The following is a 12,642-nucleotide window of genomic DNA, read 5'->3' as shown; positions in this document are numbered from 1 at the left end:
GAGAGAGAGAGAGAGAGAGAGAGAGAGACAGAGATAGAGAGAAAGCGAGAGAACGATAGAATTGACAGAGATGTGTGTGACAGTGAAAACAGGTTGCCAGTGCGCGCGTGGTTGCCAGTGCGCGCGTTACTGGGTGAACGTGGCACAGAAGATGTAGATAGGACGTGGCTATCGATCTGTGTATAGGGGCGAGCTGTAGTGTGCTCGTCTATCTCTCAGTGCTGGGTTGGTAGGCTTGTACAGACAGAGTGAGTCGTACTGTTGAAGAACATGTGATATGTGCACGCGTGCGTGCGTACCAACATTACACGAGTATACTACAGTCAAGAGCTAATAACACATGTAATAATACATGTATAATAATAATACATGTATAATAATAATACATGTCTAATATATGTATTATTAGCTAAAAGCAGACTTGCGCGCTTTCACATACACACCGAGTATTGAATAGCCAGACTGGCCTCTTCTAGCGATGCACAGCTACTGTGTAGCAACGTACAGTCGATCATATCTAAACGAGAATCTATCACCTGCTAGTCACACACACACACGCATCGCCCTCGCGACCAACAACGTTACTACATAACTCTCCGCATATACTATAGTCCTCGCGACCAACAACGGTACTACATAACTCTCCGCATATACTATAGTCCTCGCGACCAACAACGTTACTACATAACTCTCCGCATATACTATAGCCCTCGCGACCAACAACGTTACTACATAACTCTCCGCATATACTATAGCCCTCCGACCTACAACGTTACTACATAACTCTCCGCATATACTATAGCCCTCGCGACAAACAACGTTACTACATAACTCTCCGCATATACTATATATAGCCCTCGCGACAAACAACGTTACTACATAACTCTCCGCATATACTATAGCCCTCCGACAAACAGCGTTACTACATAACTCTCCGCATATACTATAGCCCTCCGACCTACAACGTTACTACATATAACTCTCCGCATATATACTATAGCCCTCCGACGTACAACGTTACTACATAACTCTCCGCATATATTATAGCCTTCGCGACAAACAACGTTACTACATAACTCTCCGCATATACTATAGCCCTCCGACCTACAACGTTACTACATAACTCTCCGCATATACTATAGCCCTCGCGACAAACAAAGTTACTACATAACTCCCCGCATAGATTATTATTAGCCCTCCGACGCTAACAACGCTTACTAACTACTAACTTCGCGCATGATACTATAGCCTCCGACCACAACGCTTACTACATAACTCTCCGCAATATATCTATAGGCCCTCGGCGACAAACAACGTTCACTACATAAGCTACTCCGCATATATTATAGCCCCTCCGACAAACAACGTTTACTACACTAAACTCTGCGCGCATATACTATAGCCCTCCGAGCTACAACGTGTAGCTACATAACTCTCCGCATATCTATAGCCGCTGCCGACACTATACACGTTACTACATACTCTCCGCATAATACTATAGCCCCTCGCGACATACAACGTTACTACATAACTCTCCGCTATACTATAGCCCTTCCGACGCTACAACGTTACTACATAACTATCCGGCAGTATTAGCTATAGCCTCCCGACCTACAGCGTGTACTAACATAACTAGTCCGCATATACTATAGCCTCTCGACTAACACACGTTACTAGCATAACTCTCCGCATATACTATAGCCCTCGCGACAAACAACGTTACTACATAACTCTCCGCATATACTATAGCCCTCCGACCAACAAGCCTTTCAACACGTCCGTACGCGGATAGAAGACCCTTTCATCCAAGACTTCATCATTTCCATGTAATGATCGCAAATCGAGTAAAGTTAGTGGACTTACGAGACATCGGTCCGATCTAGGTGTAGACAAAGCGACGGAGATTCGTGTCATCGGGTGCGATGAGGACACGCTATAGTAACTACATCCACGAGGTTGGTGGGGTCGCTAGGTCGCCTGCTGGTTTCACTCACCAAACACCGTCAATATTTGAAAGGTTATATATACACACACGTACGTATACGCACGCACGCACGCACGCACACACGTACGTGCTGGGAGTTGCGTGCTGTGTCAGCTAGCAGTGCGCCGAGCGGACACACCCACTATGACACACACCCACTCACTAACTACACTATTCATCACGATGACAACATGTACACGAGTCGCAGCCGCGTGCTCTAGTCACTCACCACCGTGTGACCTTCTGTCGATAGAGACCGTTCTGTCAACCATGAAAATAATATATGAAGTAGGCCAGCCAATTAGTCTCCTTACATGCGTCCTCTATGCTGTCAACAAAACGACTTTCAGTCGGGCGTTAAAATCGATCTTTTTCACCTCCTAAATCACATTTGTTTTGTCAAAACGTGAACTCTTACGTCGCCTAACCCCCTTCACCCTTCCATCGCCCCGCCACCACATATACCGTCAAGAGTGTATTAAGTATGTCTATACGTACTTCAAGAGCTTGATACCATATACAGCACACGCACTGATATAACCGAGACGTAACAGCTCGCGATAGTTGTTGGCAAACTAGACTAATGTATTATAAACGTCTGCGAAAGCGGCGCGTCTGTAACTACGTACGACGTGCGTGCGCACGACTAACAGACGATAACAACGCCTTGCAGACGCGCGCAAAATCTCACGCTATACCTTCGTCATCGTACCTTCGTCGCTATGTCTAGCAGATACTCATTTCTCGGTATCATTTTTGTTTTGTTTTCTGAGGAATAATAAGGTTGAAGCACATCTGGTGACAGCCTCAGCCGCCCATCTGATCACGAAAGGTGTTTCTAATCAAACGGATGATTAACTCCAGCCTCTGTATCAACACCATCATCAACACAAATAGCAACACAAACAGCTGTAACAGCAGTAGCATTAGTAACACCAACAACCGCAGCAGCAACAGCAACAGAAGCAGCAGCAACAACAATACCCGTGCCAGCAGTAGCAGCAGCAGCAAAAACCCATGCTGCCGCTGCCACCGCCATCATAGCCATCATCATGATCATGATAATCATCACCATCACCATCGTCATCATCATCACCACCACCATCACCACCACCACCACCATCGCCATTGCCATCATCAGCATCATCATCATCATCATCATAACCATCCTCCTCACCACCACCATCATCATCATCATCATCATCATCATCATCATCATCATCATCATCATCATCATCATCACCACATCATCATCCCAACCATACACCCATGTTGGCATACGTACGGCGTCCTACCACCAGCGGTGCGCATCTTGTTGGTGCTTCCATCTCTGCACACTGATCAAACTCGATCACAACCATAGCGACGAGTTCTCCCGCCGCCGTCGTCGTCGCCGTCTTGTCGTGCAACCATCGCCTACACGCTAGCATCGCACGTGCTGGCGGCCCGCTGCAGCGCTCACGCGCCGACAGACTGCGGGAGCCTGCATGCAGCCGCTACATCGCAGACACACGCGGCTACTCTCAGCCTCCCGGTGGCGCGTGTGGGAGGCGGAGGGATGCGGGGAGAGGCGTGAGGGAGGCGGAGAGTGGCGGAGGAAGGTGGGGAGTCGCGGCGGGGGGAGGCGGGAGGGCGGAGGCGAATATATTTATTATGGCCAGAGAGAGGCAGATCTACCGCGCATACGTGTACAGAGCTGATAACGAATGACGCATCCTCAATGCGGGCGCATCCTCCTCATCTATTGTTATCGCTAATTACTCTGCCATTACACACGCGGATGCTGAACGCCAACGATGCCCTACTAATTACGTCCCGCATATCACATCACACCAGAGCGCTCCGAGCAACAGAGTTCCCCACTCCGAGGCTGTAGAGTGTAGACGATCTAGATTCACTATTATTCCGCTATGCATCTACTAATTTCTATTTATTATCTATATAATTATCTAAAATCCTTAGCTCTCTAGTAGATTCTCTTCCCCTCGCTATGGCAAGACGGTCACGTTGATTACTACTGTAGGCGAGTGGACTGTGACTAGAGCCGGGAGGAAGGAAGAGAACCGGAAGGAAGCTATATAGAGGGTTGGAAGCATGCTCCCGCTCTGGATCACAGACGGTCACGTGTTAGAAACAGTTTTTCGTTGCGACATTTGCGAGTCGACTGCACCGTTTCTCACGGCTGCTGCTACTGCTGCTGCTGTTGCTGCTACTGCTACTGCTACTGGTGGTGGTGATGGTGCTGCTACTAATGCTGCTGCTACTGCTACTGGTGGTGGTGCTGCTACTACTGCTGCTGCTGCTACTGCTGCTGTTGCTGCTACTGCTACTGCTACTGGTGGTGGTGGTGATGGTGCTGCTATTACTGCTGCTGCTGCTGCTACTGCTGCTGCTGCTGCTGCTGCTACTGCTACTGGTGGTGGTGATGGTGCTGCTGCTGATGCTACTGGTGGTGGCAATGGTGCTGCTGGGCCTGCTGTTGCTGCTGCTGCTGCTACTGCTGGTGGCGGTGGTGGTGCTGCTGCTGCTACTGCTGCTGCTGCTGCTGCTTATTCTGATTCTGCTACTACTGCTACTGCTGCTGCTACTGCTGCTGCTGCTGATGATGATGCTGCTGCTACTGCTGTTGCTGGTGCTAATACTACTGCTACTGCTGACAGATTCTTACGGGCAGTTCTTGAGGATTTCACGCGAGTTTTTAACTGACTGCTGGCAGGAAGCGACACGAAGAGAGAGAGATTCATTCCTAGTTTTATCACAGGATGCTGTGTGCATGCAGTTTGTAGGAATGGCTTCACGAATCTGGTGCTCTGTGGTGAGTTACAAGAGGCACACATGCACCCTACTGCTATATATAGCTATAGCCACACAAAGAAGCACTATGCGGGTAAATGATGTACACGCTTTTACGGGTGACAAGTGTGTACAATTATTGTCACCATAAAGCCATCAACGTTTGATCTGCTACCCCTATAGGGCCTTGTCCTAAAGTGCTTTATGTCATTCCTCAACATTACCCGTATATACACAGTGACAGCAGATACCAATATATAGCTGACACACATAAATATATGTGTTACAATAACTCGCGTGCTATCCTCCTACGAAGAAACAGATCAACAGAAATTACACTGGTGAAAACTGTAACTGATGCGAACACTGTATAGCTTGTACCAAATACAAGCTACTTGTGGCTAGTGTAATGAAAAATTTGAAACGAATGCAAACGAACAACATTTAACCAAGTTATGCGCAAATCACCACCCTACCAATGATTCTTTTCAAAAACCACATGACCTTGGATTTCAACTTCACATTTATAGTAATATATATATATATCAGTATAGACACATTTGTAGCACATACGCACCGCGGGCATTTATCCTATACAATGTATACATCACAACCCATAATGCAGTTTGCTTACGTGCATTTTTGCTAGACGTGTGTTTTTCTGTGCTATAAATCATAAAATCGATGTTCACGATAGTCAAGAGTGGAAAATATCTACCACGTAAAATGAATACAAATTCGCCGATACATGACATTATGCGAAGATGGCAGGTGCCAAGGAAAAAATTAACATTTATTTTTCGGGGGCTACTTTTCAAGTTCGCGTGCATGAAAATAGCACTCTAAAATTTGGTTTGCATTGAACTCTATGCAAATTTCCGGGGGCTCTTTTTGCCATTTCCGGGGCTCTTTTTGCCATTTCGGGGGCTAAATCGCCCCGAGCCCCCGTGTATTTTTTTCACTGGTGCGCTAAGCGCCAACACTTTACATTGTGATAGCGTGTATACGTTACATGCAATTTGAAGACAGTATGCTTTGACTAATAGCTTAATTGCTTCATGGGTACGCGGCCTACATTTTAATTCCAATGCAATCGTGTACAGCATAATGAAAACTAGTGGCAATTAAGCTTGTCCCTTTAACCTACATTAAAACTAACTTACCAATCCCACTAAATAATATTAAAATATGAAACGCAGCACTGCAATTTGCTCAGCAATCAGAATAGGATCTGTACAAATATAGCTTACCAGTTACTGAAACATTTATTAACATTCACATCCATTTAAATATGAAATGCCACCCTTAGTTATGATCTATTTATCAATTTCTATCTTCTCTCTTGGCTAGCATTTTTACCAGCTGTTGCAATCTCTTGCAATGAAATATGCATGGAATGCATAGTTTATGGCAATACATGTTTTGCAGAACATAATTATGAACAAAATGAATCAGTGCAGTCTGAGCAGGTTGAACAGCTGGTTGATCTAGCTTTTTAGACCACTACACCATCACAGCATCACTAACATAGTACAAACTCTAAGTTTTAGGACAGTGGGGTGGGGGAGTAGTCAAATGTCATTATACAAAACCTAAATAAATTATGTGGTTTCGACTTTCATACCTTCCTCCAAACCTGGAATATCGTAAGTTTTGTACACCAATTATAGGTGTGGGGGAGTCATGAAAAAGTGCACGGCTTGTATGCGTTTAAAAATGTTAATATTTGTGAATGGTTACAATATGAATGTTGAAAAGTTTTGTGAATTACAGTTAATTGATTGCACAATGCACACATAAACAGTGATTTAACTAAACACGATACATTGGTATCAAAAATTCTAGAAAGTATGTAAAGATAACTGTACCACACTGGAACTACTGGTTAACCCATCATTTTAAAATTACATGTGTCTGTCCTAATTTTTCTGCAATTAATTATATAAAAAATTCCACTTATTTATTGCATCATCTCCCTCTGTCCCTCATATACGCACTCCCTAGTGCATACGTGTAAAGGTTGTTCCACAGTTCCTAATTATGCCATAATATTGCCCATGAGTTCGTTTTAAAGTAAGAAAACCAACCACGTCAGCAATTTACGCAACAATCTAATGCGCACTGCATATATAGATCAGTAGCGCCACCTGCTTGAAAAAGTTCACAATCTAACACTGCTTCCATCATTATGCAAGGAAAATCAGTGCTGTGCTGCATTAAGCAGTAATTTACTCTCGATTACTGAGATTATCATCATACTGTAGCTATAACTGAGAATTTTACATCTTCACCACATGATTTGACTCTACCCTTGCACTGATTACTTCTCATATTTTATTGACCGTTCTAATATTCACTGGTATTTTATGCATGGGTGCATGCATGCAAGCACGCACGCATGCACACGCCACGCATACACACACACACACACACACACACACAGCACACACACACCACACACACACACACACACACACACACAACACACACACACACACACACACACACACAGTGACACACACCACACACACACACACAACACACACACACACACACACACAACACACACACACACACACACACACACACAACACACACACACACACACACACACACACACACAGTTGACACACACACGCACGCACGTACGCACGCACGCACGCACGCACCGCACGCACGCCACGCACGCACGCACCACCACACACACACACGCCACACACACAATACACACACATGTACATATGTATGTACATGCATGTATGTATGTATGTATATAGATAGGCTATCTGCTCCAGTGTAAAGTTGAAAATTACTTGACACCTGCAATCATGGGGCCCAGCAGAAATTGAGCGGAAGTGATTTGACCCATGTTCGGCAATTTTGGTAAATTATAGTGGGACTCCTACTGGTTGACATCTTACTGCAGTACCCTAGGATGATGTGTATCCAGCACGCTCTAACTTAAATCAATCGCCAATTGTAAAAATGTGTGTACAGCATCTTAAGAAATACAGTAATACTCCAGGTTATGACAACCTATATTGGGTAAATTTGCACATGTATACGCAATTAGTAAATTATGATCATATTACACACATAACAAAACGAAACTCCACGTCAAAGCCTCAAACACCTAAACCCAACAACGATTGTGACAACGAAATCCAAGCCAACTGGCAATAGCGCTCCTCCCTAATAATTCCAATGTTATAATGCATTAATTACCATTTCAGTATTAACATGATGCTGTGATTTTACATCAATAAATGATTTATGTTCTGGAATGCAATACTTATGCATTTGCAGGCTGTTATTGTATCAATGACTGTATACATCTTTAAAATTTACATGTACCATTCAGGCATTCTTATGCATGGCCTTGTGTTGCCATGCAGTCTGTAGCGCTACCCAAAGACGATCACACATTTATTTGGCAGCAGTCTGGTGCAAACCTGCTGACGTTGTGTTTGTGTATCTGCATTGTACATCTGCATGGTTCCGCATTTGATCGCAATCTCTGCATTAAATAGCTGTAGAGGTATAGGAAGTAAAGGTTTCATCTACTAGTTAGTACAAGAATATTACATCAAGGCAACCTCTTTGTTGATACCAAAAGCAACTACTGCCAGTGTTTTACATCCTTTTAGTGTTTTCTTTACTGGAAATAGGTCTGTCACTTCAGGCAGCCATCCGACTCACAGTCTCTGGTACTGAGAGCTTGGTTACGCCATCCTTAAATTGACTACGTCACGAATTTTTCATAGTAAAATTTGTAAAAAAAAATTGACATTTTTTTACATTAAAAGTAAGAACTAACGTTACTAAATATATCCTCAAACTCTCACCTGATAAAAATGTTTTTACTTTGGTTAAATTTGCAAAAATCTAGACAATTTGGTAATTTCTGTTGTCTGACACTATTCCCCCAGTACTGTTCAGATACTGGCGTCTCTCTATTTTTCACCGGCAAATTAGGGCATATATAAAGAAGGCATATGAGCATGAAAAGTAAACAGAAACACTAAATGTATTTTCATACATTTTATTTTGTACAAATAACACACAAATATACTACTTGATGGTGCTAGAAATTCGTGACGTAATCACTTTAAACAGTCTGTTGCAGGTAACGGGATGGCACGAGAATAATTCTGACATATGGATTTTTTTTAATATCTCCATTTTTAACAATTTTCTGTACTAATTGCAGCAGAAATCCCGGTAAAAATATAGAATACACATTTGAAATAGCAAACGACTGTTCTGGATACATTTCTCCAGTTCCACCCTACTCTTTATTCCTAATCCTACTACTACTAGTTAATAAAGGCGGCATTGTTGTTGTTTGGTGTCACCACAGTAAAAAATCATTTCATTCATTATATTTATATACAGTTTCAAATACACTGACTCATGCGTGAATAGCTTAGTGTGCAAACCTACTGATCCTACACACTGCTTGATAATTAGAAGAAGTATTATTATTATTATTATTATATAGTACTTAACAGTCCATATAACTAGTATAAGTTATTAAGTACAGAGTGGCTATATGCCCGGCAGCCGGAATATATCTGACGGCTGCCGGGCACGGTCTTCGATTTCCTAAATGCCTGGCAGTTTTTAATTACTCTCAGCCTTACTGACTTAGGCCCGGCGCAAATCCACTTTAGGCACCTTAGGTGTCACGAAGTGATGCACAGATTTCTGTGTATCATCAACTGATGCACAGATTTCTGTGTATCATCAACTGATGCACAGACTTTCCGTATATCAAGGAATGATGCAAAAACCCTAACCCTAAGTCATAAAGTATAACCTTAGGCTTAGGTATCACGAAGTGTGTTAGGGTTAGGGTTAGGGTTAGGCTTTTTGCATCATTCCTTGATATACGGAGAGTCTGTGCATCAGTTGATGATGCACAGAAATCTGTGCATCACTTCGTGATACCTAAAGGCCCGCTTATGTCGGCCTACGATTTATCTATCGGCGACTACTTTATCGCCGATTAGCAGCGTAGCAACACTCATGTCGACTTGAAGTGACTACGCTGCACATCGCCGATCAGATCGTAGCGTTCCTGCATGAAACGTAGACGGGTTCGCGGCCCCAGTATTTGTACTAGCGCAAGAGAGTAAGCTCTCACAAATAGAGCAAGCTTGACGCCGGGACCAGTCTACATAAAATGAGTCACGGACGTGACCAACAAAATGGCACTTTCCAGTAAACATCATGTAACTTCGTAAATCTATCCTCAATTTTCTGAACATCGTTATAATCCAGGGTTCTTGTTAACTTTTGACAAAGCTGGTAATTTGACAATGAATAGCAGGTAACTGTTTTTCCGGCACAGACGGTAGGGCGAGCAGCGAAGGCGCGAAGCCTTGCTGGGGGTTTGGCGATGTCGAAAATACGGTCGCGACTGCGATCGCAGGAATAGAAATTTCTATTTCTATGCGGACTATCGGCGACAAAATCGTGAGTGGCAGCCATCACCGCATACGTGCGAGTCACATGATTATCAAAAGTCACGGTCATTAATAAAATGGCAGCCTACCGCCCACATCGCCAGCAGTTACAAAGAGGGATTATTGCACAAACCCTTTCTCAAATATATATTAAGTTTTCCGTAATCACATGAAAAAAATGATTCATAACGATGTTCAGAAAATGAGGTAATGTTGACGAAGTTACATGATGTTTACTGGTAAGCGGCGAATTTTGTGTTTACGTACGTGACTCGTTTTATGTAGACTGTCCCGGCGTCAAAACTTGCTCTGTTTGTGCTAAAGAACTGCTTGTGCTAGTACAAATACTGGGGCCGGCGAACCCGTCTACGTTTCATGCAGGAACGCTACAGATCTGATCGGCGATGTGCAGCGTAGTCACTTCAAGTCGACATGAGATGTTGCTACGCTGGCTAATCGGCGATAAAGTATGTCGCCAGATAGATAAATCGTTAGCCGACATAGCGGGCCTTTAGGTATCACGAAGTGATGCACAGATTTCTGTGCATCATCAACTGATGCACAGACTCTCCGTATATCAAGGAATGATGTGCAAAAAGCCTAACCCTAACCCTAACCCTAACACACTTCGTGATACCTAAGCCTAAGGTTATCTTTTATGACTTAGGTTTAGGGTTTTTGCATCATTCCTTGATATACGGAAAGTCTGTGCATCAGTTTGATGATACACAGAAATCTGTGGCATCACTTCGTGACACCTAAGGTGGCCTAAAGTGGATTTTTGCGCTGGGCCTAAGTCAGTAAGGCTGAGAGTAATTAAAAACTGGCCAGGCATTTAGGAAATCGAAGACCGTGCCCGGCAGCCGTCAGATATATTCGCGGCTGCCGGCATATAGCCACTCTGTACTTAATAACTTATACAAGTTATATGGACTGTAAGTACTATATAATAATAATAATAATAATACTTCTTTCTAATTATCACAGTGTGCGAGATCAGTAGGTTTGCACACTAAGCTATTCACGCATGAGTCAGTGTATTTGAAACTGTATATAAATATAATGAATGAAATGATTTTTTACTGTGGTGACACCAAACAACAACAATGCGCCTTTATTAACTAGTAGTAGTAGGATTAGGAATAAAGAGTAGGGTGGAACTGGAAAATGTATCCAGAACAGTCGTTTGCTATTTCAAATGTGTATTCTATATTTTTACGGGATTTCTGCTGCAATTAGTAGCAGAAAATTGTTAAAAATGGAGAATATTAAAAAAAATCCATATGTCAGAATTATTCCTCGTGCCATCCCGTTACCTGGCAACAGACTGTTTAAAGTGATTACGTCACGAATTTCTTAGCACCATCAAGTAGTATATTTGTGTGTTATTTTGTACAAAATAAATGTATAAAATACATTTAGTGTTTCTGTTTACTTTTCATGCTCATATAGCCTTCTTTAATATATGCCCTAATTTGGCCGGTGAAAAATAGAGAGACGCCAGTAATCTGAACAGTACTGGGGAATAGTGTCAGACAACAAAATTACCAAATTGTCTAGATTTTTGCAAAATTTAACCAAAGTAAAAAACATTTTTATCAAGTGAGAGTTTTGAGGATATATTTAGTAACGTTAGTTCTTACTTTTAATGTAAAAAAATGTCAATTTTTTTTACAAATTTTACTATGAAAAATTCGTGACGTAGTCAATTTAAGGATGGCGTAACCAAGCTCTCAGTACCGAGACTGTGAGTCGGATGGCTGCTGAAGTGACAGACCTATTTCCAGTAAAGAAAACACTAAAAGGATGTAAAACTCTGGCAGTAGTTGCTTTTTGTATCAACAAAGAGGTTGCCTTTGATGTAATATTCTTGTACTAACTAGTAGATGAAACCTTTACTCTATTACCTCTACAGCTATTTAATGCAGAGATTGCGATCAATGGCGGAACCAATGCAGATGTACAATGAGAATACACAAACACAACGTCAGCAGGTTTGCCACAGACTGCTGCCAAATAAATGTGTGATCGTCTTTGGTAGCGCTACAGACTGCATGGCAACACAACAGGCCATGCATAAGAATGCCTGAATGGTACATGTAGAATTTTAAAGATGTATACAGTCATTGATACAATAACAGCCTGCAAATGCATAAGTATTGCATTCCAGAACATAAATCATTTATTGATGTAAAATCACAGGCATCAATGTTAATACTGAAATGGTAATTAATGCATTATAACATTGGAATTATAGGGGAGGAGCGGCTATTGCCGAGTTGGCTTTGGATTTCGTTTGTCACAATCGTTGTTGGGTTTATGGTGTTTGAGGCTTTGACGTGGAGTTTCGTTTTGTTATGGTGTGTAATATGATCATAATTAGCTAATTGCGTATAC

At 42.5% G+C, this 12,642-nt stretch overlaps 1 protein-coding gene across 1 annotated transcript in view; it reads right to left on the bottom strand.

Moving 5' to 3' along the window:
* The window catches only part of LOC106813267 (alpha-1,3-mannosyl-glycoprotein 2-beta-N-acetylglucosaminyltransferase-like), a 35,416-nt gene extending 31,968 nt beyond the window's left edge, over positions 1–3,448 (bottom strand). Inside the window, exon 1 of the mRNA XM_014817367.1 lies at positions 3,270–3,448. The gene's annotated coding sequence lies outside the window, so the exon portion shown is untranslated. The remainder of the gene's footprint in view (positions 1–3,269) is intronic.
* Positions 3,449–12,642: the final 9,194 nt, after the last annotated feature.

Source organism: Priapulus caudatus, unplaced genomic scaffold (assembly GCF_000485595.1).
Source record: "Priapulus caudatus unplaced genomic scaffold, Priapulus_caudatus-5.0.1 Scaffold747, whole genome shotgun sequence".
In the NCBI taxonomy this organism is placed as follows: Eukaryota; Metazoa; Priapulida; class Priapulimorpha; order Priapulimorphida; family Priapulidae; genus Priapulus; species Priapulus caudatus.
The sequence above is the reverse complement of the archived record's forward strand: the minus strand, read 5'-3'. Positions and strand labels throughout refer to the sequence as shown.